This window comes from Canis aureus, chromosome 26 (genome assembly GCF_053574225.1).
Source record: "Canis aureus isolate CA01 chromosome 26, VMU_Caureus_v.1.0, whole genome shotgun sequence".
NCBI lineage: Eukaryota > Metazoa > Chordata > Mammalia > Carnivora > Canidae > Canis > Canis aureus.
Window position 1 is genome coordinate 49,362,521 of NC_135636.1, and position 22,147 is coordinate 49,384,667.

Consider the following 22,147-nt stretch of genomic DNA (forward strand, 5'->3'; position numbering starts at 1 on the left):
AAGTTAATCAAGCCTCCAGGGCTGACAACCAGTTTTCAGGAGCATGAGGAGCAAGGGAACAGTGAGGTACCATCTCCAGGAAGTGACTGCTAAGCCCAGAATGTGTGATTTTCTACAGAACAAATGGCCTACTTTCTGGTAACAAAAAAATAGCAAAAACAAAAACCCAACCCCTCCCCACCTGCCAACCTCCCCCACCAAAACAAAAACAAAAACCCACCAATAAACAAGGCAGGGGGAGAGGGGAGGAGAGATTTTTTGATGAAGAGAAATGTAAAAGACACACCAGTCAGATGCCCTAATGTACCCTGTGTCTGCAACCTCATTCAGTAAATGAGCTGTGGAAAGAAATGCTTGAGATAATGAGAGAAATGTATCTGCCTGGATATTAGATGATAATCTCGTTAATGTCCTTGGCTGTGAGAGCAGAATTGCGTTGGTTGGTTACGTAAAAAGTGTCTTCAACTGATGAAGATATAATCTAACAGTATTGATAGGTAAAATAATATCCTATCTGGGATTTGCCTCAAAGAGTCCAGACAAAAGAGGAGTAGATAAAAACAGATTGACACAGTATCGAAAATTACAGAATCTGGGGGGTGGGTACATGGGGACTTGTTATATTATTGTCTCAACTTTGGTATATGCTTGATCATTTCCATCGTAAAAGTTAAAAAATAAAATCTTTTTTTTTTTATAATTAAAAAACTGGCAGCTCATTTTTGTATTTCCTTGATTGGGTTCCAGTGCACAAAAAACTTTGCTTTGCTTTTCTCTAAGGCCCAACCCAGATCTTACCTCCTCTGTGAGGCCTTCCTCGACTACCTTCTCTTGAAATAATCTCTCTCCAGTGAAGCTCCAAGAACATTTTGGTCCTTATATCATGCTGTCATGTATCCAGTGTTATCTGGTGCCCTCAGCTAGCTTTTCATGTCAGGACTTAACAGCCTTGAGGTTCACACATGGCTACTCATTCCATATGTGACATCAGGGAACTTACTCGGGGGCAGTTGTTTCCTCTGTAAAAGGACATGGGATAGTGGATGTTGTCAAGGACATGCGATTGGGATGTTGGCCCTATGCCTGGCACATGGTTAGAGCTCAATGAGGAACAGGCATCCTATCCTCCAAAGTATCAAAGTTGGTGTCATGGACTGAATTGTGTTCCGCATATTCATGTGTTGAAGTCCTAACCCTCAGTACCTTAGAATGTGACCTCGTTTGGAAATAGGGTCATTGTAGCTGTCATTAGTTAAGATGTCATTAGGTAAGGTATGCTGGAGTAGGGGGGCCCCCAATCCATACGACTGGCATCTTTATAAGGGGAAGAAATCTGGACCCCGATAGGTATATGGGGAGAACGCCCTATGAGCTGAAAATGGCTGTGTGCAGGCTCAGGACAGAGGTCTGGAACAGATCTTTCCTTCACAGCCTAGAAGGAATCGAACCAGGCTTTGGCAGCAACTGGTTAAGCAAAGGACATGTGACCCATCCTGGCACAGCAGGAGAGCCTAGGAAATATCCTTCTGGACAAGTGGTCGTCTAGCACCGAGGCCGCCATCTTGCTCCTCACCTAAAACTGAAGCTAAGCCAGGAGGAGGGCACAAGCAGAGCCAAAGCCCTGACTTCCTGAGCCTACACCAGTTTTGAACCACTAAAATGTTATAATTTGGACTTCCTGTCAAGCGAGTGAGAAGATAAATCCCCTTAGGTGTGAGCCGACTTAGGAGTCTGGCTTTTCTGTCACTTAAAGTCAGAGGCAGGCAACGTTCACTGAGGCCTAACCCCAAGGAGTGGGGGTCAGGGAGAGGGCCAAATGGAGCCCCCTGGCCTCTGACACGAGGGGGCGTTTAGAGCAGCAGATGGACAGTCATCACCCAGCCACCATGCTGGGAAGAACGGCGCGCTCCGAGAGCTCACAGAGGGGCAGCTACCTCGGCTCTGGGGAGGTCAGAGGAGGTTTCCTGGAGGAAGGGTCACTCAGCTGAGACCTTGTGGGGAGATGGCTGAAGATTCCCAAGCCGAAGCCTTGATCCCTGTCCTGGGTTGGATGGTGTCCCTCCAAACTTCATGTCCTTCCCTGAACCTTCGAATGTGACTTTGCTGGGCAGTGGGGTCACTGCAGATGCAGAGTTAAGACGGGGTCACACTGGAGCAGGCCAGGCCCTGAATGCAATGCGTCTGGTGTTTCCCCAGGAAGAGGGGAAGAGACACGGAGACGTGGAGACAGGGGGGTAAGGAGGCCCTGTGACAGTGGAGGCAGAGATGGGGGTGAGGGTGCCACGAGCCAAGGAGCGCCGAGGGTGCCGGCCACCCCCTGAAGGTCAGAGGTGGGCGTGGAACCCATCCTGGCCCAGAGCCCTCAGAGGGAGCCGGGTCCCCTGGGCGCGTTGGTTTTGGGCTTGTAGCCTCCAGAGCCGTGAGGGGATGCAGGTCAGCTGGGTCGGGCCCTCAGCTGTGGTATCCATTATGGCTGCCCTGAGAAACTAATACAGGTGGGAGTCCTGATTCTGTGTCCCGCGTATCACCTGCCCGGTACCTTCTTCAGATGGATGGGAGGCAACCAGCCATCAGTAAGGATGTTGATGTTGACAAGGAAGTGCTTCCTAACTGGGCTACGTTACCTCTACTCAGGGTCCCTGTCTCTCCTTCTCAGTTTGGCCACATCCCTCTTTCTCTGGCAATATGACTGATTCATCACAGTGGGTTCCCACTCCCTACCACACACACACACACACACACACACACACGCATGCATGCACACACCCACACCCACACGCCATTTTACTTCTAATACTCTGATCAACAGTCTCCAACTATTCGCCAGAATATTCCCGGGGGAATAAAACCTTGGGAAAGGCCAACAATGCCACAGAGTGATGTAAAGAAATGATTTATCAATCCAGTGGCTTAAACAAGACACCGTGGGCCCAGTTGTACAAACATCCGGAAGGTCAGTTCCATGTGAGTTAATCCTGAGGAAACGGTAAATCGTGGGTCCTAGAAAATGATGTTATAGATCTTGGGGCGAGGTGCCTCTGCAGCTCCAGACACTCAGAGCTTCTCCAATTGCCCTGTCCTCAGGCCACTGTTGTGTCCAGCCCCAAAGGGTAACTCTTACTTTGCAGAGCTCTTCACGGTGGGTTTGGCAGCAGTGGGTCTAACAAATTCAGTCTGGTGGTTTGAGGGATCTCCATTTCTGGGGTCCACATGAACTTTGAACTTTTCAGATTCCTGCGCTGACCCCACAGGTCAAGAAGGGAGCCACTTCGAGATGCACAAGACAAGGAAGAACAGAGAGAGGTGCTGAGGTCCAGCCCCTTGGTGAGGCTGAACACGTAGACACAGATGCACCTACGGGCACGGTTTTTGCCATTAGCTGCAATCCCACCCCTGAAAGTTTTAGTAGACCAGTTCATGTTACCTTGAAGACCTAGGGGTTTCTTGTAACTATGGAAACATAAATCTAGGCATGAAGAAGCCAGGGGGGAAAACTGCTAGTGTTGCCTTGACAACAGATAAAAACCCAAGTCTTTGTTGTTAGTAGAGATAATGCACCTGCAATCTTTTAAATTCATTTACTTGTGGGGAAAAAAAGCTAGAGTAGGCTTGAGTGCCTTCCAGAAGCAGATGATTGGTGAAAGTCTTGACTGGGGAGGGGGCATCTTTTCAAGGTTTCCTCTGCTGAGTGGCAGGGGGTCAAGATCTTTCTTACGAACGGCTGAGAGGTTTGCGAGAGTCTGCACAAAGGGCTAGCGTCCTCTTGTCCTCTTGCCCTAACACCACCCCCAGGCCCCTGCCGGTCTTCACTCTGGGGGTTATTACAGTGGATGACCTCCGCTCCTGTTCTGTTCTCCACTTCCCAGAGGACGCGGAGGGGACGTGACTTCTTGCCAGGAGCAGAGATCTCATTGTTATCGGCACACTCAAGGGCCCGTTCTCCCTCTGAAGTCCTGCCCTTGTGAGAAAGGGTGTGAAATGTCAAGATATGCTACTTCCTGCGACATGAGCCCCTCTGAGGTCATCTCAGGGCTTCTGCAACCCAGGAAAGATCATCCTGAGCCGGCCGCTAAGTGCCCGTAAGCGGGCATAGCTCTGGGCCACGTTCCAGAGAAGTTACTTTCCTTCCGGAACATCCTCGGAGGATGTTGGGCATCCATGTGGCACGAGGCTTTCCGAGTTGGTGCTCAGATGCAATCTGCATGAAGAGGGTCCTCAAGCCAACTTCAGGGGACTGATAAGAGGCTTTCTGTTCTAGCCGGAAGAACAGTCATGTTGGATCTTCTCGATGCTGGAGTGCCAGCTCTCTGTGGGGGCAGATGCCACCGACGGATGAAAGGGGAAGTGGATCACGGGCTTGTTGAAAGTCATTACGTTGCCAAGTGCGGGATTTGGACCCCTCTTCAGTCTAGAGGACATTGAGTAAAACAAGAAGCACACACTAAAATATTTATGACATGGGCGATGAGAAGGGGGCTTGGAGAGGCTTCCCATCCGGCCAGCCCTGATCCCAGCCTGGTCTCTGACAGCGATGCCTTTCAACGATGATTTTAACCCAACGTGTTGGCACGTAGAGAACAGTATGTTGAGAAATACCGAGAAGGTGATTAACGGCAGCACTCTTGTATGGGCCGAAGGTCGGTCTCGGGGCTCAGGCTTTCTCCTTGTAGCCTGAGAAGTGGACTGCCCACTCTTGGGGCACTTCAAGGAAACTCAGTGTGGGGAACCTGGATTACCCAGAGTTACAGGTTCAAGGACCACTTGTTAGAAAGGTAAAGGAGCATTTTTAAGTAGATTTCATTCATCTGGCTGCTGTCGACAGCTTTTTCTGTGCAGGAAACACTTTGCTGGGGATGTGGTCAGGGCCAAGGTAGGAACTTGGGAGATAAGTATCTTGGCTGTTCTACAGTCACAACGTCATTCACAAATGTGGAGACTTCACAACTGTTATTATAAAACGTGAAGTATACCTGTAGCACCAAACAAACAAACAAACAAACACGCAGAAACAAACCAGTAAATCCCCCGGGGTGGAAAGGCTCTAAACCAGGTTAAAAGCAACAACTTGCTGAAATAGCCAATAATACCCTCTCTGACCCTGGAGGCCCCCGAGCCTCAGACTTCCCTTATCAGCCCAATTTCCTCATATTAAATTTAGACAAAAATAGGACATCGTCATGGAAAATCAGCACATTTGTGAATTATAAAATGATCTGAAAGTGTTAAAAACACAGGAGATAAATCAATTTTGACACCTCGCTTTTTGGTTGACTTCATAGCCGTTGAACTTGCTGAGCTGAAGTACATTTCATAAGAAGCTGCTTTATTAATAAAGATCAGACTAGGATTTCTCTTATTACGTCTGGGATAAGAATCGAAGCCGGGCAGGGGTTATTTTGGGTGACAATTTCCAGCTGCTGCTTTCCACACGAGTGAAATAATGTAAATTAATCGTCACTGCCCCTGGATGCATTGTGCAAGTTCCCTTAAAAAAATAATAATAAAAAAGAAAGTGTCCAGAAAGCCCCATCAATCATCTATCTTCGACTTTTTCCCTCCGCACACTGTCACGACTCCACACTATGACATTCGTTTTCACTCCTGTTTAAAGCAACCACCTTGTAAAGAATAGGTTTTCAAACCGGGGATTAGGGAATTGATTATGTGGTGACATGGTGCTCCTGACATTTCATGGAGTGGGAGGAAAGCGGGAATTTTAAAGTGGATGAATCACCAGGGGATTCAAGCTGCAGCGCATGGCTTATTCTGAAACGCGACACTGCGCGTCTGCTTTTTGAAGGCCAAATGGTGGAGAAAAACTTATTTCAGTGACTCATAGGGAGCAGGGAGCGGGAGATGGGTGATGGGTGACTGAGCCGGTGGATCCCCACTCTGAGAAGGGGATTAGCTCTCTCCTGGCCTCTGAGGGGCTCTCGGGAGAGGCCATCTCACCTCCGGCGTGGCCCTGCCCAGTGTCTCCTCCGCCGGAGCCGACAGGATAGTCTTCAAGTTGAGAAGAGAGATTGCTTTCTCACAATCTTTTGGTCACTAGCTCCATTTCTAAGTACTTGCTAGGTACAGTGGAAGATGTTGGGGTTCCTACATTGGGGCCATGACGTCTCACGAATCAAGTGGTATTTGGAAGGATCTTGTCCTTGATCGGAGGGACAGAGATGAGGCTGCCGATATCCCTTAAAGCCCCAACCCGATCACATCTGAGCTCACCTGCTTGAGCCTGACCTTAAGCCCTGACTTGATGAATCCCTTTTGAAGTAAGCCTAGTCTGGGGAGCCTTTGGTCACTTACTACCCAGAGAATCTTGAGGCATGGGAGGCTAATGTTTGTTGTCAGGGCAGCCCTAGGTGCATGGTGAGCGCTCATTAGAAGGGGATTTTCACCACCTGTTGGGCTGTTGGGGAACCCCACGTGTGTCGTGATCCTTCATTCTGGACCACTCTGGAGCACAGCTTCCTTCACCAGCCCCAGGTGAGACGCAGAATCCTGCAGCAAAGTGGAAAGCTGCTTCTGCTTTCCTGGGCTAAGATTGGGCAAGCTGAGATTTCTAGAGTTTGCTTTTTAAAATAGTTTTGATAGAGCTCTGAAGGCTGCCAGGGGTTCACAGGGGAAAAGGTTTTACCCAATGAGAAACCACTCTGTTGCTCTTGCTAAATTGACCCAGCATGGGTTCCTACCAGCATGGGTTCCTACCTCTTGGCTGCGGGTGGCTGGTTGGGGTCTGCCACAGTCACCTGTTGATTTTGGCTGTTCAGCACTCACATCTGTTTTCTGAGGGCGGGATCTCTCTTTTCTGCTGGGACATACTATTCTTTGCCCATGTGGATCAAGGAAACTGATAATGTGCACAGATGGAAGCCACACTATAGCTAAGATGCCTGTGGGGAGGGGAGTCCAGGGCTGTTTCTAGGGGGGCTGGCAGACTTGGGCATTCCAAGAAATCCATTTCCTCTGTGCCGAGCCTGATTCTTGGCTATCAATGTCACGAGGTGGTGTCTGAATCTCTCCACAAGAAATGTGGAGGGATGTGTGGTAGATTGTTCACAAAAATGGTCACAATTCTCCACCTCTCCCCTCCACCCACCCACATTCTTTGTGATGTGGTTTTTCAGCCCCTCCCATCAAAAGGCAGAGTCTATTGCTTTACCCCTTGAGTCTGGCCTGGATTAAGTCTTGCTTTGGCCAATGGAGTGTGATGGAAGTGATCTCATGCCAGTTCCAAACCTAGGCCTCGGGAGTTTTTGTAGGCTTCTGGTCTCTCCCTCTGTGTCTCCTTCCACCTCAAAAGCCTGCTGTGTCCTTGTGAAAAAGCCTAGGTTCATTGAAGGATGGGGAACCCTGAAGAAGAGAGCCTGGTTGTCCTATCTGAGGCTATCCTTAAACAGTCTATGGCCAGATGACCCCTAGATAAGTTCGAGAGGTCAGCCAAGACAAGTAGGCTGGGTACCACCCCTCCCCCCTGCAGCTTCCTGCAGACGTGAGAGGGAGCCTGGCTGAGACAGGAACAACCCTCAACTGACCTTTAGAGCAATGACAAATGCCTGATGCTTCAAGCCACCAAGTTGTAGGGTTGTTTGTTACGCAGCAAACACTAACTGCTACAGATGTCATTGGTTAGGTTTGCTAGGCACTAAACTGGTTGCTGTGGTAAAAAGTGGTCTAACCCTAATTTATCTCCAAACGTCCCACGAAGCTTTGGGAGGTCACTGACTTTGAAAATGCAAGGTATTCTTGTTGCTATGGATACCCCCATTGAGACATCAGAGTGCAAAGAGAGAAACCTAGTGTTGCCTTGACAACAGGTTTGAAAATCTGAGTCTGGTAAGGCAAAGACTAGGGGGAGAAATGAGGGAAAATAGGAAGAAGCAGGAAAGGGGGGAAATTAAGCTGGCAAAGCTTTCCCCCAAACCACAACTTGCCTCTATGTAGTTGTCAGTCTATTAGAAGCAAGCACTGCTGAATGGGGGGCTATAAAGTGAGCAACAGGAGGCTCTTCTCTTTTCACGGCCCATCCCTGCAGCAGGAGGAAATTGCACAGCCAAGGAGCAGCATGCAGCACCGTCAGTAAGTGCTGCCTTCGAGTTTGCAATTTGCTCTCAACCAAGTTTCATTCCAGGAATTAGAGTTTGCCCAAGCTGGAAGGGGTCTTAGAGCATCTGCTCCCTTGCTCATTCTCTCTTCCTGCAGAGAGGGAAACTGAGGCTCACAGAGGGTAAACGCCTGCTCCAGGTTACACATGATGCTGGGATTTTGGCCCTGGTGCAGTGGGTGACTGCTCCAGCCCAGGAGCCAGTCAGCTCTGGGTACATGTCCTTGTGACACTGTTTACTAGCTTTGTGATGCCACATAAACCGGTGACCTCCTAGACCCTTTCTATGAGAGGTCAGCCTCAAAGGTGGGGGTAACCAGTGAGCTCATGCATGAAAAGCACGGTGTCCAGCCTGCAATGAGTTTGCAATAAGCGGCTTGCTCTTATTTTTACTATAATCATGTTACCCTGTCTCTACTCTTCTGAGTCATGGAAGGAACACTGGGGAGGCCCACCAGGACCCCAACTCTTCCCCCGGAAGGCTTGATGGTGCGTGTTATGATGCCCACTGTCGTCATCTGTCTCTTGCAGCTGGATGTCACAGCTGGTAATCTTCCAAGAAGCTTCCATGTCCTCCTCACAGGCAGGCAGGAGGACGACACAGCTTCATTGTCTCACTGTGTCAAGGAGGACATCACCTGAAGTCCCCAGGAAGCTTCTGTGTGCCTGAGGGCTGAAGCCCAGCTCTCCTGGCACATCTCCATCCTCCCATATGCAGCTGCCCTACAGAACCGAGCAGCCACACAGATGGCCCAGATGTGGGGTTTAACACAGAACAAGAGGAAGGCAGTTTGGGGCATCTGTTAATGAGAGAAAATCACCATGCATGGAAATCTTATGTATGGCAAATAAATGGTGGGCAAATACCACTTACATATTCAGAGGCACATCCTGTCCAACTTAAGCAATCCCAGCTAAGTAAGAGCTTGTTAAGGGATGAGGAGGGTCTCTCTGTATGGCCTGGTGTGATCATGGACAGGAGGGACCCTCAGAGGTCTAAGGAGATCGCCACTGGGTGGTGGGCAGGCTGAGCTGCTGTGGAAGCAGGGCTCGCCTGGTGTGCGGTGTTTGTGTGGAGGGTGGGTTTGCAGATCGTATCAGCAGCCCGTGTGCAGCACCCCAGCGTGGAGGGAGGGGCTAGAAGGCAGTGGTGGCACATGGGGGGGTCAAAGACAGGGTGGACATGGGAGGGAGTAGGCTCCCCAGTAATGCCTGGCAGGGCAGTGGGCTTCCCATAAGTGCTGGGGTCAGTAAGCAGCAAGCAGCAGAGAGATCTCGCTCTCCAACAAGTGTCTCTGACCTGGGCATTCACTCACCAGAGCACTTCTGGGTTCTGATCAGGCTTCTCACTCACAGAACATAAACCAGATTAAGAGGCTCTGCAGAGCATCTTTGAAGTGGGTGCCAGTTGAAAGGATATTGAAGGCTGACTTCTAACCAGCTTAGGCAGGGCACGCAAGAGCTGGCAACACAGACCTCCCTTGTGCCAGGAGCGCGTGCCGTCCACTCCCCACGAAGGTCAGCGGCGTCGGCTCAGGTGTGGGGAGTGAGGAAGGGGAGCGAGTCTGCTGCAAAATAATCTGTGTTGGTGGCAACGTCAGGAGGTCATCCAACAGCTCAGGAAAAATAAGCTTTCCTCCCATAGCTGTGCCTTTTGCTAAGGCCCCGAGGGGGAGGCAGACCCAGGGCTGTCTGTTTGTGTTCTATAACGTCAGCCTCCAGGTCATCGCTCAGGCCCCATCGGCAAAGAAAAATGGTTTCTGTGTCGGTGGCCTTGTCTGGCCTCCAGTTCATACAGGCGGGCTGGAAACACAGCTGGGTACAGATTCTGATTTTGAATAAAATTGTCGCCTCTTTGTCCCTTGGCAACATCCTCCAATGCCATGTAGGGTTGTTTTTGTGTACCCGGCTCGCCATCTGTCTCAGGGTTAGCAATCCAACTTCTGTGATAATTCAGGCTCTACAGCCATGATTGGTACTTGATCTGGCTTTTATTGACTCTAAACCCACAGCTGGGGATTAGATGCAGCTCAGCCAGTGCTGCCCTGTGGTCAGAGACCTCCTTGGGTACAGCATGTCTGGAGGCACCCTCTTCTTCCACTGGGCTTCCCATCTGACCAAGGAGCATGGAGCTTAGAGTTAGAAGATGGGGCTCAAGTGAAGTCACCTCCCTCTGAACGTCAGCTTCCCCCCGTAGAAGGGGATGGCCCTCTTGTGAGGCTCTGTCTGGTGTGTAATGGCTGTCCCCATAGCTCACACTGCTCTCGACTGCTCCTCACCCTTGCTCCCTTCCTGGCAGAAGCTCTGTTGGGTGGGGGATGTGTTCCCATCCCCAGGCAGGGGTTAAACTCTGAGCAGAGTCCTTTGGCCTTGGCAGATCCCAGTCCTCTGACCAGGGCTAGCTTTTGGGGGAGCAAGCGTCCCGGGCCTGCCTGCTGAGGCACTAGATGATGTCTGCTGGGGGCTTCTGGAAAAGGCTCCTCTCAAAAACAGATGCAGGCAGACATGACTCTTTTCTTTGACTGGAGATTGTTGGGACTGGATGTGATGCCTGAGATGGCACCTGCCATCTCTTGACAGTGACAGCCCGAGGACGAAGCTCGTGCTCCAGGGATGCAAGATCAGAGGGAGGGAAAGAACTCAGGTCCCATTCAGGACCCTGGATTTGCCGTCCTCGGTCCTGGCCTGCTGTAGGGCCTCTCGGGACTCAAGATAACCCCAACACTAACTTACATTTCAGCTATCATGCAGGGCTTGACTGCTGCTCTTAATTGCAGATTGGTGCATTGTAAATGTCCTGGTTTTGTGAGAGGGGCCGCAGGTGATTCGTGCTCCCCACCCCAGAATCTGAGGAGCCCTTTGCATTTGCCCCCCAAGACAAAGTAAGAGGTATTGGTGTGAGGGGTCTGATGTGCCATCCCAGGTATGCCAAGGAGCTGGGGGACGGTCAGGAAGATGGAGGGCCGTGGCCATCATCTCCCGGAAAAAAATGTGAGTGAGCTGTTTATTAGTTTCTGCTTTCCCTAACCATTTTTCATCGACTCGCATTTGGGTACAGCATTGATTTTAATCTAAAGCCATGAGTGCAGTAAAATCTCATTAATTCAGGCCTCACCAATTTTGAAGTGATAATTTAAATTGGGGCCAGGCTGAGGGTTGGCTGGAGTGGGAGCAAGATGGAGAGCAAACTGTTTTTAAGGACTTTTGGCTCACTAGGTGGATGCAACAAGATGCTTCCAATTACAAATGAACCTTGTGTGTTCAAGTTCAGCAGGAACCGTACTTGAAAATCAATCCATCAACAAATATTTATTGAGTGTCCCTGATGCACATGTCCCTGGCTGGCATAACACACTTTGTTAGAAGTTACTTCTAATCATTAACTATGCTGAAAAGTAATGGATTTCTTTAGGAAATGCAATTTCTTAAGCGGTCTGTGTTCCCATCTCTAGCCACCTACCCCACGTGGGCGTGCGCACTTGGCTGCTGCCTGTGTACACTCTCCAGCCACGTTGATCCTCCTTCCGCACAAGCTGTTTATAACCTGATGTTACTCCTATCATCTTGAAAAACAGGGGTGAAATTTGACCCCATATCTTCTTTCACTGCCACCCCATTTCTCTGTTCTCCTTGAAGCTGCAACGTCTTCAAAGAGCCGACTGTTTCCCTTTGCACCTGGTCCTCCATCTTTCTTCAAACCCAGTGAAGTTCAGCCTTCATTGCACACCTGGAAGACATGGCTCCTTTCATGCTCCCTGGGAGCTTCAGGTGGGCCAACTCCATGGTCCACCCTCAGCCAGCAGCAGGATGTGGTCTAGTCCCCCCTCTTTCTGGAAATCTTTCCTTTGTCTTCTAGGGTCAGCTCTTTCTTAGTGGTCTACCAACCACACTGGTGGTTCTCAGTCTCCTCTGTTGGATTCTTCTCATCTGGTCTCTGGTGTTGACATCTCCCTCCTGGTGAGTACACTGTGCTGTGCACCCACAGTGACATAAGCATGGGAGACATTTGTTCATCATATCCAGCCTGAGCTAGATGCTGGGCATGCAGTATGAATAGGCCAGATGTGTCTTCTGCTGTCCTGGAGGCCTGCTGGCTACGTGTGTGTGCATAGGGTGTGCCTGTGTACATCTGTGTGTCAGGAAATAGATGATAAGCAAGTAAACAGCTCCATGAAAAGATGGAGAGAGGGACAAGTGCCACGAAGAAAATAGGGTGATAGAACAGTTATAATAGTAGTCTTCAACACTGCAATTGCACTTTTTAATTAGGTGTAATTACATAAGGCACAGGTCAAACTATGTACAGATCTGAACTGCACAGATTGAACATGTTCACTTTGGTGAGCTTTGGCCAGTGTACGCAGCCGTATCACCGACACCCCTACCAGAAGACACTTCCACCATGTCCTTCCTCTGTCAGGCCTGGAAGTAGTCTTGTAGATAAAGAGTCAGAAGAGGCCTCTCTGACAAGGTGGCCTCTGAGATCCTGAGGAGGAGAAGGCAGTCGCCACAGGAGAGCCAGGCTGGACCGTGTCCTGATGTTGGGAAACCAAGGGGGCCATGTGGCTGTTGGGGAGCAGATGAACCGAAGCGAGAGCAAGGAGACCACATAAGGCCGGTGGCTACTGATGCACCTGGCCTTCAGTCCACCTGAGAGGTTGGTGGCCCCTGGGGTGTCCTGCAAAGGCAGAAGCAGGGTGACCAGGTAAGCAGTGATGCAGCTCGAACTGTGAAGGAGTAAGAAGTGGTCAGATTCTGGATGTATTTTCAACAACTTTTTATTTTGAAAGAATTTTAGGCTCACAAGAAGGTATGAAGATAGTAAAGAGAGTTCCTGTGGACCCTTCACCCTGCTTCCCCCAATGATGGCAACTTGTGGAGCCTATGATAGCATTCATCAAAACCAGGAGACTGACCTTTGAGCAAGGCCATCAACAGGCTGCAGCCACACGGAGGTATTGCCTGTGTTTGCACGCACTTGTGCATGCGTGTGTAGTTCTACCTCATTTCATCACACGTGGATTCATGTGGTTCTAACACTACCTCCCTGTCCTGCCCAGCAATTGCTGTGATTGAAGACGGAGGGCCGTTAGAATGCCAGGCAGCTTCGTGAGCTCGTTCCCTCCTTGTATTTTTCCGACAGGATGTGAACCATTATAGCTGTTGGACGATGTGTGGGTTTTGAAGTGTGAAAGGCCCCCTCAGTTTCCAGGATGCCCTGAACTGCTGAACTGTTTTGGCCCTGGCGCTCTGGGCAGTCACCTGATGCATCGCCTTCCATCCTACTCATGAGTGGGTGAGTGTCAGGAAATAAGTTTGGGGCCTTTGGCTCCTTTCCTCTGTTAATGCATGAGACAGGCTTCATAAACGTGCCCTGTGGACGTTTCTGTACTTGAGCCTCACCGAATGTACAAGAGCATCTTTGAAATGCAAGGTGCTTTCACGTGGACTTGTCAGTGGTGTTGGAAGCTACTGGTAGCAGGATTAACCCAGAAATAATAAATGCTTCAGATTCACATGGGTGGGGGAACATCCATGACTTTGGGGTTTTATGGGTTACGGTTGGTTCCTAGCAGGAGGTCCAGGGATTCACGGGTGGTTTTCCAAATCTCTGCTTTTGAGACGCGGGGCCCAGTGTCCTGTGTCTGACATTTACTCCTGGTGTGACAGAGGCTGTTACTCAGCTCTGGGTGCCACAGCTTCCTTGTCTGCCATGAGGACTGGAAACACTCTCTCTGGTTGTTGTGGGGCCCATAAGAAGTGAGTGTGAAAGTGTGTGGCGCACAGTAGGTGCTCAGCAAACATGAGCTTCTGAATGGGCTTCCTTTTAAAATGCTCTTTTCTGCAGGAGAGAGGGTAAAGAAATGCTACATTCCCAGGGCCAACCTGGCAGCAGCTTGGGGTGCTTCCCAGTCTGGGGTCAGTGGCGGAGGCTCCCTCCTCATGCTTAGCAATCTGATCATTGAGGCTCAAGGTCACCAGATACTTAACGTTCACCTCTAGCCAGAGCCTTGGTTTCTTCGGAAGGCAGGAACCACAGTTCCAATAACAAGGATGATTCATGCTGCTTATTCCCTCTGTGAAGTCCATGCCATCGGATGCTGTGCTCAGCCCCCACATGCATCAGCTCGGCATGAGGCAAGCACCGTCATATCTCACTGGACAGAAGAGGAGGTGGAGCCCATTGCTCTCTGACACACGGCCGGCCAGTTTATCTGGCTCCCGAAGCTTTGCCCTCCCCCCCACCCGCCGCCCCGGGCTTCCTGCTGCCCACTCTGCTCTACACTCTGCACAACGTCCCTAGTGGTGGCCCCCACCTGCTGGCTGTCCACTTCCCAGCCCTGTGCATGTACTCCTCTGGGCATCGGAGCAAAGAAGGGAGGTGTGCTCTGTGGCACGGGTGGGGTTTTGCCAGTGGGGTGAGGGTGAGGGGGCTGTGTGTGCAGCAGCAGGAGGTGTGAGGCCGCACGTGTTGCTGTGGGTAGGGACGGCCTTGCAGACTCCTTGCTCTCTGGGGCGTGAGGCAGATTTATCTCCCACCCAGGCATGGCAGGGGCCTTCAGAACGCCTGCATTCTTTGTGCCTCATTGAATTCGCTCTTTTTAAAATGGAAACCATTTTTATTGTACTTTTTTCTGATTATAAAAGTGATACATGATCATTGTAAAGAATTCAAACCACACAGGAAGGCAGGAAGATGAAAATTAAAATCCCTCCAGTTCCCTCCATGGAGTGGTAACATTGTGGTCGGTCTTCTGTGGCATCTCACTGCGCTACACACACAAACGCCCCACCGTACAAGCAATTTAGCATAAATGGGAAGATCATAGTGTGCTGTTCTCTAACTTGCTATTTTTCCACCCAATGATGTGATAGAGACATCTAAGTCAAAAATGTAAAGTTATACCAGCATTTTAAATGACTGCACTGAATTTCATTGTGTGTCCCTTAATTTAGCTGGCTGATGTCTTTTGTTGGGGATTTAAGTATTTTTTTTGTTGTTGTTGGGGGGCATTTTCTTGTTTCGACAAACCACCTTGTATACACATATTGTGAATCTGTCTGATTACGTTGTTGGGCAAAAAAATTCCTAGATGATTAACCACTATGCCAATTGTGCCAAGCTGCACTTCACAAGAATTTGACTGTTGTATGTGCCCATCAGCGGGATAGGAGAATATCTGTCTCCATCACCTTTGGCAACTCAAGCGTTGCTAATACTTTACCATGTTGTGAGTTCATTTTCACTAGATCTTTTTTTTTTCTTTATTTTTCTTTCTTTATTTTTTTCACTAGATCTTCTCTTGATGTTCTTCTCCAGGTGAAGAATCTTTTCATCCATTCCTTGGATATTTGCATATTTTCTGGAAATATTTTTGCCAACTTCGGGCTCATTGTTCCTTTCATACTTATTTGTAAACCACTGGATGGCTAAATTGGTGAATTCCCTCAAACCCTCTGCAAATCCTCCACTCCATCTCAAGTATGCCTTGACTGGGAGAAGGTGAGCCAGTTAGGGTGACACGCCTTACAGGCCCCAGTGAACCAGGCGAAAAACCCTGGTGCTTGGAGGTTCTGCTCTGCTGAGGTCCCCAGGGTCTGACAGGGGCCCCTTATACTCCTAACCGCAGCTGGAAGCTTCTCAACTGATCTGTTAGGGCCTATTCAATCTCTCTTCCCACATGACTTCTGTGGGGTCACCTTGGGTTGTTGCTCTGTTTGTCTTTCCAGTAGGAAAACATACCTCACCTGTCAAGCTCTTGCCCAAAGTCAATTTTTAAGATGATTTAAAGCAATGTATGCTAACGCAGATCTGCACACAGGCACCTCCATGTAGAACCAGACAGCCCTGCCCATGGGCGGTCCAGGTGGCCCTATGTGTGGCTCGGTTTGACAGTTGCCAAGCAGGAAGAGAGAACCGAAAGCATCAGTTTATAGCTATGAATGCAGGGCTGGGTGCACAGCAGGGTAGACCAAGGCTGGGTGAGTGAGGGGTGAGCACGTGTCAGAGGCTGGGAGCTGGAGGAGACTTGAGAGCTTATCTCCCTTTGTTCTTTCATTGAAAGCTTGGAAAATGGGGCTGAGAGAGGAGGTAGGCTAGTGCCCAGGGCCCATGCTGGCGGAGACCTTACATCGCCTTCTCTTCCTTTAGGCTCTGCCTGACTTCCATTGTGCTTGTCCTTGGATTCCAGAGTTTACATGGTCACTGCAATGAATTGTGGCTCACAATCAGCAGGAAGATCGGGGCCCTGATATGGGGACAGACCGCAGTCCAGACTCTCCTCGCTGGTTTCCACAGATGCCTTGGGCATGTCTTGGGGTTAGCTCTATGCCAACTTCTCAGTGGTTTTGGGGAACCCCCAACTCCTTCAACATGGACAGTGATACCTGGAGGGTAGTGGCACCAGTAGCCAACAGACCCAGGCCTGAAGTGTTCCCTTAATCCACAATGATCAGATTTGCTCACTTGATTATCTACTTGTTTCTTGCCTAACCTCCTTAGAGGGAGTGTGCCCAGCTTGCTCAGTGAGTGATGTAATCCAGCACCAATAACTGGTGCTGGCATCCAGAAGGAGCCCAATGATTGCTGAATAATGGAGGAACTCTATTGGACTTTTTGTCTACTTTTCTCTCTTTTGGCCTTTAAATGGATAGAATTTGTGACTTTTGTCTTCAGGCGGCCTGCTCTTGGAACCTGAACAGCAAGACACTAGGCTTCCCTGCAACCCAGCAAGCAGGAGAGAAAACCTCTAATTTTACTGTGGGCCATGCCTGGAAGGCAGGTGGTCATCCATGTTTCAACCCAAGACCTGCTGTTCTTGTGGAGCTTGGCTCCCTAAAGACTGACTCCCAGCCTCTCTCTGCTCATCTGTACAATGGGGCTGGGGTGGAGCCTCTGGCTCCCTGCTCTCAGAGCTCTAGAGCCCCACGGCTTGGGTGGAATCTCAGCTTTCTTATTAGGTGTATCACCTTGATACTTTGGTGCTTTGTGCTTGTTTCCTCTTCTGCAAATGGGACAAATAAGAGTAACTGCTTCATAGGGTTGTGGCAAGCATTGAATAAGACTGCATGGAAAGTGCCCACTTCCGAAATTTGTGTCTCCATGCCTTGGGATCTCCGAGGTGGGAATAACAATCGTCCCATGTTTGCTCCCAGGAGCATTTATTGGTTGTTTCCTGTACACCAACCATCTGGACTGCCTTCTTTCAGCCTCCTACAAGCCTTCAGGAGTGACTACTAGTTGTCTTCTTGCTGACCCATGAGGAAAAAAAGCTGCAGAGACTTGCCCAAGGTCACTGGCCTTGTTTTCAATTGCTGCCATTAGCAAATGACCACCTATTTATCAGCTTAAAACTGCAAACAGTTATTGTCTCACAGTCCATTGGGCTCAGCTGGTCCTCTGCTCTCAGTGTCAGGTTGCTGAAATCCAGGGGTTGGCAGGGCTGTGTTCTTGTCTGGGGGTCCTGGGGAAGATCCCACTTTTAAGTTCATTCAGATTGTTGGCAGAATTTAGTTCCACATGGATGTAGGACTGAAGTCCCGTTCTTATTGACAGGGGGCAGGGGTTGGGGGACATCCTCAGCTTCTGGAGGCCACCCACACTCTTTGGCTCCTGGCCCCCTTCATGCCAGCATTGGTGCTTACATCTTTCTCATGCTTCAAATCTCTTTTCCCTCCCTGCTGCTTTATCTCCTGACTTCTTCCCCTGCACCTTGGCCTTCCTCTTCTGCTTTGAAGGGATCCAGTGATTATATTCGCCTCACCTAGATAATCCAGAATACTTTTTTTTTAATTAAAAAAATTTTTTAGAGGTAGCAGCCATCTATTACTGCGCATCATGGCTGCCCTCAGACCGCTGGTGAAGCCCAAGATTGTTAAAAAGAGGACCAAGAAGTTCATCCAGCACCAGTCAGATCGATGTGTCAAAATTAAGTGCAACTGGCAGAAACCCAGAGGCACTGACAATAGGGTGTGCAGAAGATTCAAGGGCCAGATCTTGATGCCCAACACTGGTTATGGGAGCAATAAGAAAACAAAGCACATGCTGCCCAGTGGCTTCTGGAAGTCCACAAAGTCAAAGAGCTTCAAGTGCTGCTGATGTGCAACAGATCTTACCATGCAGAGACTGCTCACAACGTATTCTCCAAGAGGCAAAGCCATTGTGGAAAGAGCAGTCCAGCTGGCCATCAGAGTCACCAATTCCAATGCCAGGCTGCACAGCGGAGAAAATGAATAGACAGCTTATGTGCGTGTTATATGTGTTAATAAAACCATAAAACTATACATTTTTTAAGGAATAATTTACTTTAGAAAGAGAGAGAGCCTGTAAGCGAGAGCACGAGCAAGGGGAGGGGCAGAGGGAGAGAAGCAGACTCCTGGCTGAGTGGGGAGCCCAGCATGAGGCTGGACCCCAGGACCCTGAGATCATGACCTGAGCTAAAGTCAAGAGTCAGACACTTACCTGACTGAGCCACCCAGGTGTCCCAGAATTCTTTGAAGTCTCAGCCAGTTTGGTAATCCTCAAGGCTGTCTGCAACGGTGCATAGACTCCTGTTTGATTGAGTAATGGAGGCCGGGAATCTTGGGGGAGAGCTTTGGAATTCTGCCTTCATGGTCTCCCAGAAACTAAGCGGTGGGGCGTGACTCAAGCTGTGTTCTGTGACCCTGGAACCCATGCTACCTTCTCCCACCCTGCGGGTCTTGCACTTGAGTTGGTGCTATACCTGTGACTGTCCTTTGCGGTAGATACTGTAGCTCCCTCTTGAGTTCGGTCCCCAAACTACCCACTCCCATGAGCTTCCATTCTAAGATGTGTGTGGCCCATTCTAGGATGACATGTTGGAATTCGACCATCTGCTTCTCTTACTCCAGCCGTCTCCAAACTCCCAGAGGGCAACATGCCAAGGCTTGCAAGCTGTACCTCTATGTCACTTTTCCGGTCTCATAGCTGAACACCTGGTCACCTCTATAAAAGTGAAACTTCCTATCTTTTCTTGGAGCTAGAAATGGCCTATGACTAACTTCTGGACAAAGAGTTGTGAAAGGAAATGAGTTTATACACTCTCCATGTCAAGCCCTTACGGGGAAGGGTGTGACCACCTCCTGTCCCTAGGTCCACCATGAAAAGAGGTGGTGCATCATCTTGGATTGTGTGGGCGGGGCATCTGCCAGGGAGGCAGACCAACCAGTTAAAAGAAGCCTGGGTTTTTGACTGTGCATCTGCCATTCATCCCTGGACTGCCAATGTTGGGACTGTTACATAGCAGAAAACTAAACATCCATCTTGCTTATGCCTCTGTAATTTTTGGATCTCTATTATAAAAGTGCAAACTTCCACCCCAAGACAGCAGTATCCAGATTGTGGACATGTCATACATGCTAATATGCCTTTCATATGTTCCCAATAAACCCTTCTTTGGAGTGAATCAATGAAGCATAGTATACAAGATAAAAATATCTTGTGTTTTCCACTACTTTTTTCTATTAGATGTGATAATTCACTATTTCTGTTTGCTGGTGAAGTTGGGATGAAGAACTGAGAGGGCAGAGATGTTACTTGATATCTCTGGGCTGTAAAGGGAGGTCAACCTCAAACTCAGCTTTTTGATTCTTTTAGTGGCTCTGACTTTATGGCGATATCAAAGCTGCTGTCCCCAACTGCTCCCCACCCCCCTGACATTTCCTTTAGCTCCCAGCAGTCAGGAAGAGGCCAGGAAAGTATTCTTGTGTTGAGTGGGGTTGTGAGGATACAGTCCACCTGTGGCTTGCAACCTTTTGTTTTCAGCAGCATCACCAACACGGCCACATCCTGGCAGTCTCCAGGCAGATAGGAGAAGTGCTCACAGAACATTTGCAGTCACCCAGTGCCAGGTGGAGGGGCCTGGCAGTGCCTGTAAGTTCCCCTGGGTGCAGCTGTGTTATTCTAGGATAGGATCTCTCTGACACTGCACCAAGCCCCAAGCCCTTTAAGGCTTGCCTCATCTCTGCACACCCCCTCCCCCCAGTACTGAGAGCCAGGCCCCTCTGTCCCTAGCCATCCCAAATAAAATTGCTAGGGCCTATATTTTGCACTTTACCCATTGGCTACCTGCTTTTAGAAATGCATTATTTTCAAAATTCCAAGTGCCAGGTGTTAAATATGTATCAATTACTCAATATATTTAATTGGAGGATTAATGCTGAGACACAGTAAAGTATTTAAGGATACATTACATGTATTATTTTAAAACTGTGATTAACACTGATTTTGGAGCATTTTGGAAGACTAATTAAATGATTGAAAACCACATTCTGGCATTACAGTGTTTGCTCAACAAAAGCATTTGTGGAAATTAGGTGTAATTGAACCACCTCATTATACAATTAGTTGCTTAATTCTGTCTACAGGCATCTGAGGTCATAGGATGAAGTTGTGGTTACTAGAGCATGGTTGGGCTGTAGGACAGGTTTATGCACTTTCCAGGGTGCTGTCTTCTGCTGCCACTTGTCCCCCTTGTTACCCTTCTCCAGTAATACTGACCTTCTTCCTCTCTTCTCCATCCCCATCCCCATGCTTCTTTGCACCTCACTGCATCTATGCTTGCTCTTCTCTCTGCCTATGTGGCCATTATTGCTGTTCCTTAAATTTGATTGGTTCTTCTCACAGGCACATGGTAGATTATGCTTCACTTCCTGTCCCCTGGAAGTTAGGCAGCCCAAGTAATTTGCTTTGACTAAAGTAACATGGGCAGATGGACATGTGTCATTTGTGGGTAGCAGATTTCACAACCTGTGTGGAATTTACCCCCTTCCTTTCTTTTTGCCATGGCAACTGGAGATTTCTAGACAGCAGCTTCTCCATCAACCTTGGGTCTTAAAATGAGAAAGATACTTTGGTCTACCCTGTATGTATGCATATGAAGTATAAGTTAGAAACTTATACTTTATTGCTTTATGTAACCAAGACTTCGGGGTTGTTTTGTTTTGTGGCATAATCTATCTTCTCATGCAGATACAGTCTGGGACATTTCTTCCTCATTTTACTTTGGTTGATAGCTTATTTTTCAGACTATTTTCAAATATCCTGTCCTCAGAAGGGTTCTCTTTGTCTACCTCCCTCACAGCCATTCTTGGTCATATTTTTAAATTTTTTTTCCTTCATAGCACTTAAGGCCATCTGACATTATTTTATTTATCCACTTATTGCATTTCATTATTTCTAAGATGAACATTTTTCACATGGACAGTATTTCTGAAATGAGAATGATCTTATGGTCCACAGAGTGTCATGAAGGCCGTGACACAGTTGAATTGTCTGTGCATTGTACGGACCTGAAAAAACCCAGCATCCAAGCCTGACATTCCCTTCTGCAGCAAACACATGTATCTGATACACAGCTGACCAATGTCAGCATACTGGAAGATCTTGGATTGGATGGTGAGCCCTCTTGTAACCTCTATGAATGTCATGGCTGCAGGGATGGAGTGAAGGGTCTGAGCAAATCATTTCTGTTTTGTGACACTGCTGAAGTGGGAACGAAGGCAGAAAAAAGGTATATAACTTTAAAGTCTGCTGAGAGCCCTGTGTTCATGACTTTTAATCCTTTTATGGGTTCTTTAAAGAAATGCTACATCATCAGTGCTATGGATGAACGCACAGAGGATGAGAGAATGTGGAAAAAACCCAGACATTGATGAGTCTGAGTTGAAAAGTGATTCAGAAGAGTTGGACTCAGTATAAAGAAGTTTGAGGAATAACAACCAATTTATTTCCCTTGTATTTTCATTTTTATGTATGCACAATAGTAATATGTGATAAAAATCTGTCTAATTAAGTCTCAAAGAACTCTTTCAATAAGTAAAATTAAAAATTCTAAGTGATAAGAAAGCATTGTGTCATGGTTTAATTGGCAGCTTATTTTTCTTTCAGAGCGGAACAAAAAATAATGGTGCTTCTTGCAATTGTGTGTCTTAGAGTTGATGAAATGTGGTATTTCTGTCTGAGGCTGCTCTTATCACAAAGACATCTGCTGTGTCATTCAATTCAATTTTAGTTGAGTTTAA

At 48.5% G+C, this 22,147-nt stretch overlaps 3 long non-coding RNA genes across 8 annotated transcripts; 2 read left to right on the forward strand and 1 right to left on the reverse strand.

Moving 5' to 3' along the window:
- Positions 1-2,877: 2,877 nt before the first annotated feature.
- LOC144298617 (uncharacterized) lies at positions 2,878-8,331 on the reverse strand. 6 transcript variants are annotated; one of them, XR_013365566.1, is made up of 5 exons: positions 7,536-8,326; positions 7,163-7,353; positions 6,709-6,850; positions 5,953-6,154; positions 2,878-4,970 (listed from the first exon to the last, which is right to left on the reverse strand). It is a non-coding gene; the product is annotated as an uncharacterized LOC144298617 (long non-coding RNA). The 6 variants fall into 6 exon arrangements; XR_013365564.1 differs by having other exon boundaries at positions 6,709-6,893; XR_013365567.1 differs by lacking the exon at positions 6,709-6,850 and having other exon boundaries at positions 7,536-8,325.
- Positions 7,778-8,985, forward strand: LOC144298618 (uncharacterized). The gene is made up of 2 exons (XR_013365568.1): positions 7,778-8,079; positions 8,636-8,985. It is a non-coding gene; the product is annotated as an uncharacterized LOC144298618 (long non-coding RNA).
- A 1,561-nt stretch (positions 8,986-10,546) lies between these two features.
- LOC144298619 (uncharacterized) lies at positions 10,547-13,615 on the forward strand. The gene is made up of 5 exons (XR_013365569.1): positions 10,547-11,095; positions 11,741-11,872; positions 11,961-12,061; positions 12,895-13,059; positions 13,248-13,615. It is a non-coding gene; the product is annotated as an uncharacterized LOC144298619 (long non-coding RNA).
- The last annotated feature ends 8,532 nt before the right edge of the window (positions 13,616-22,147 follow it).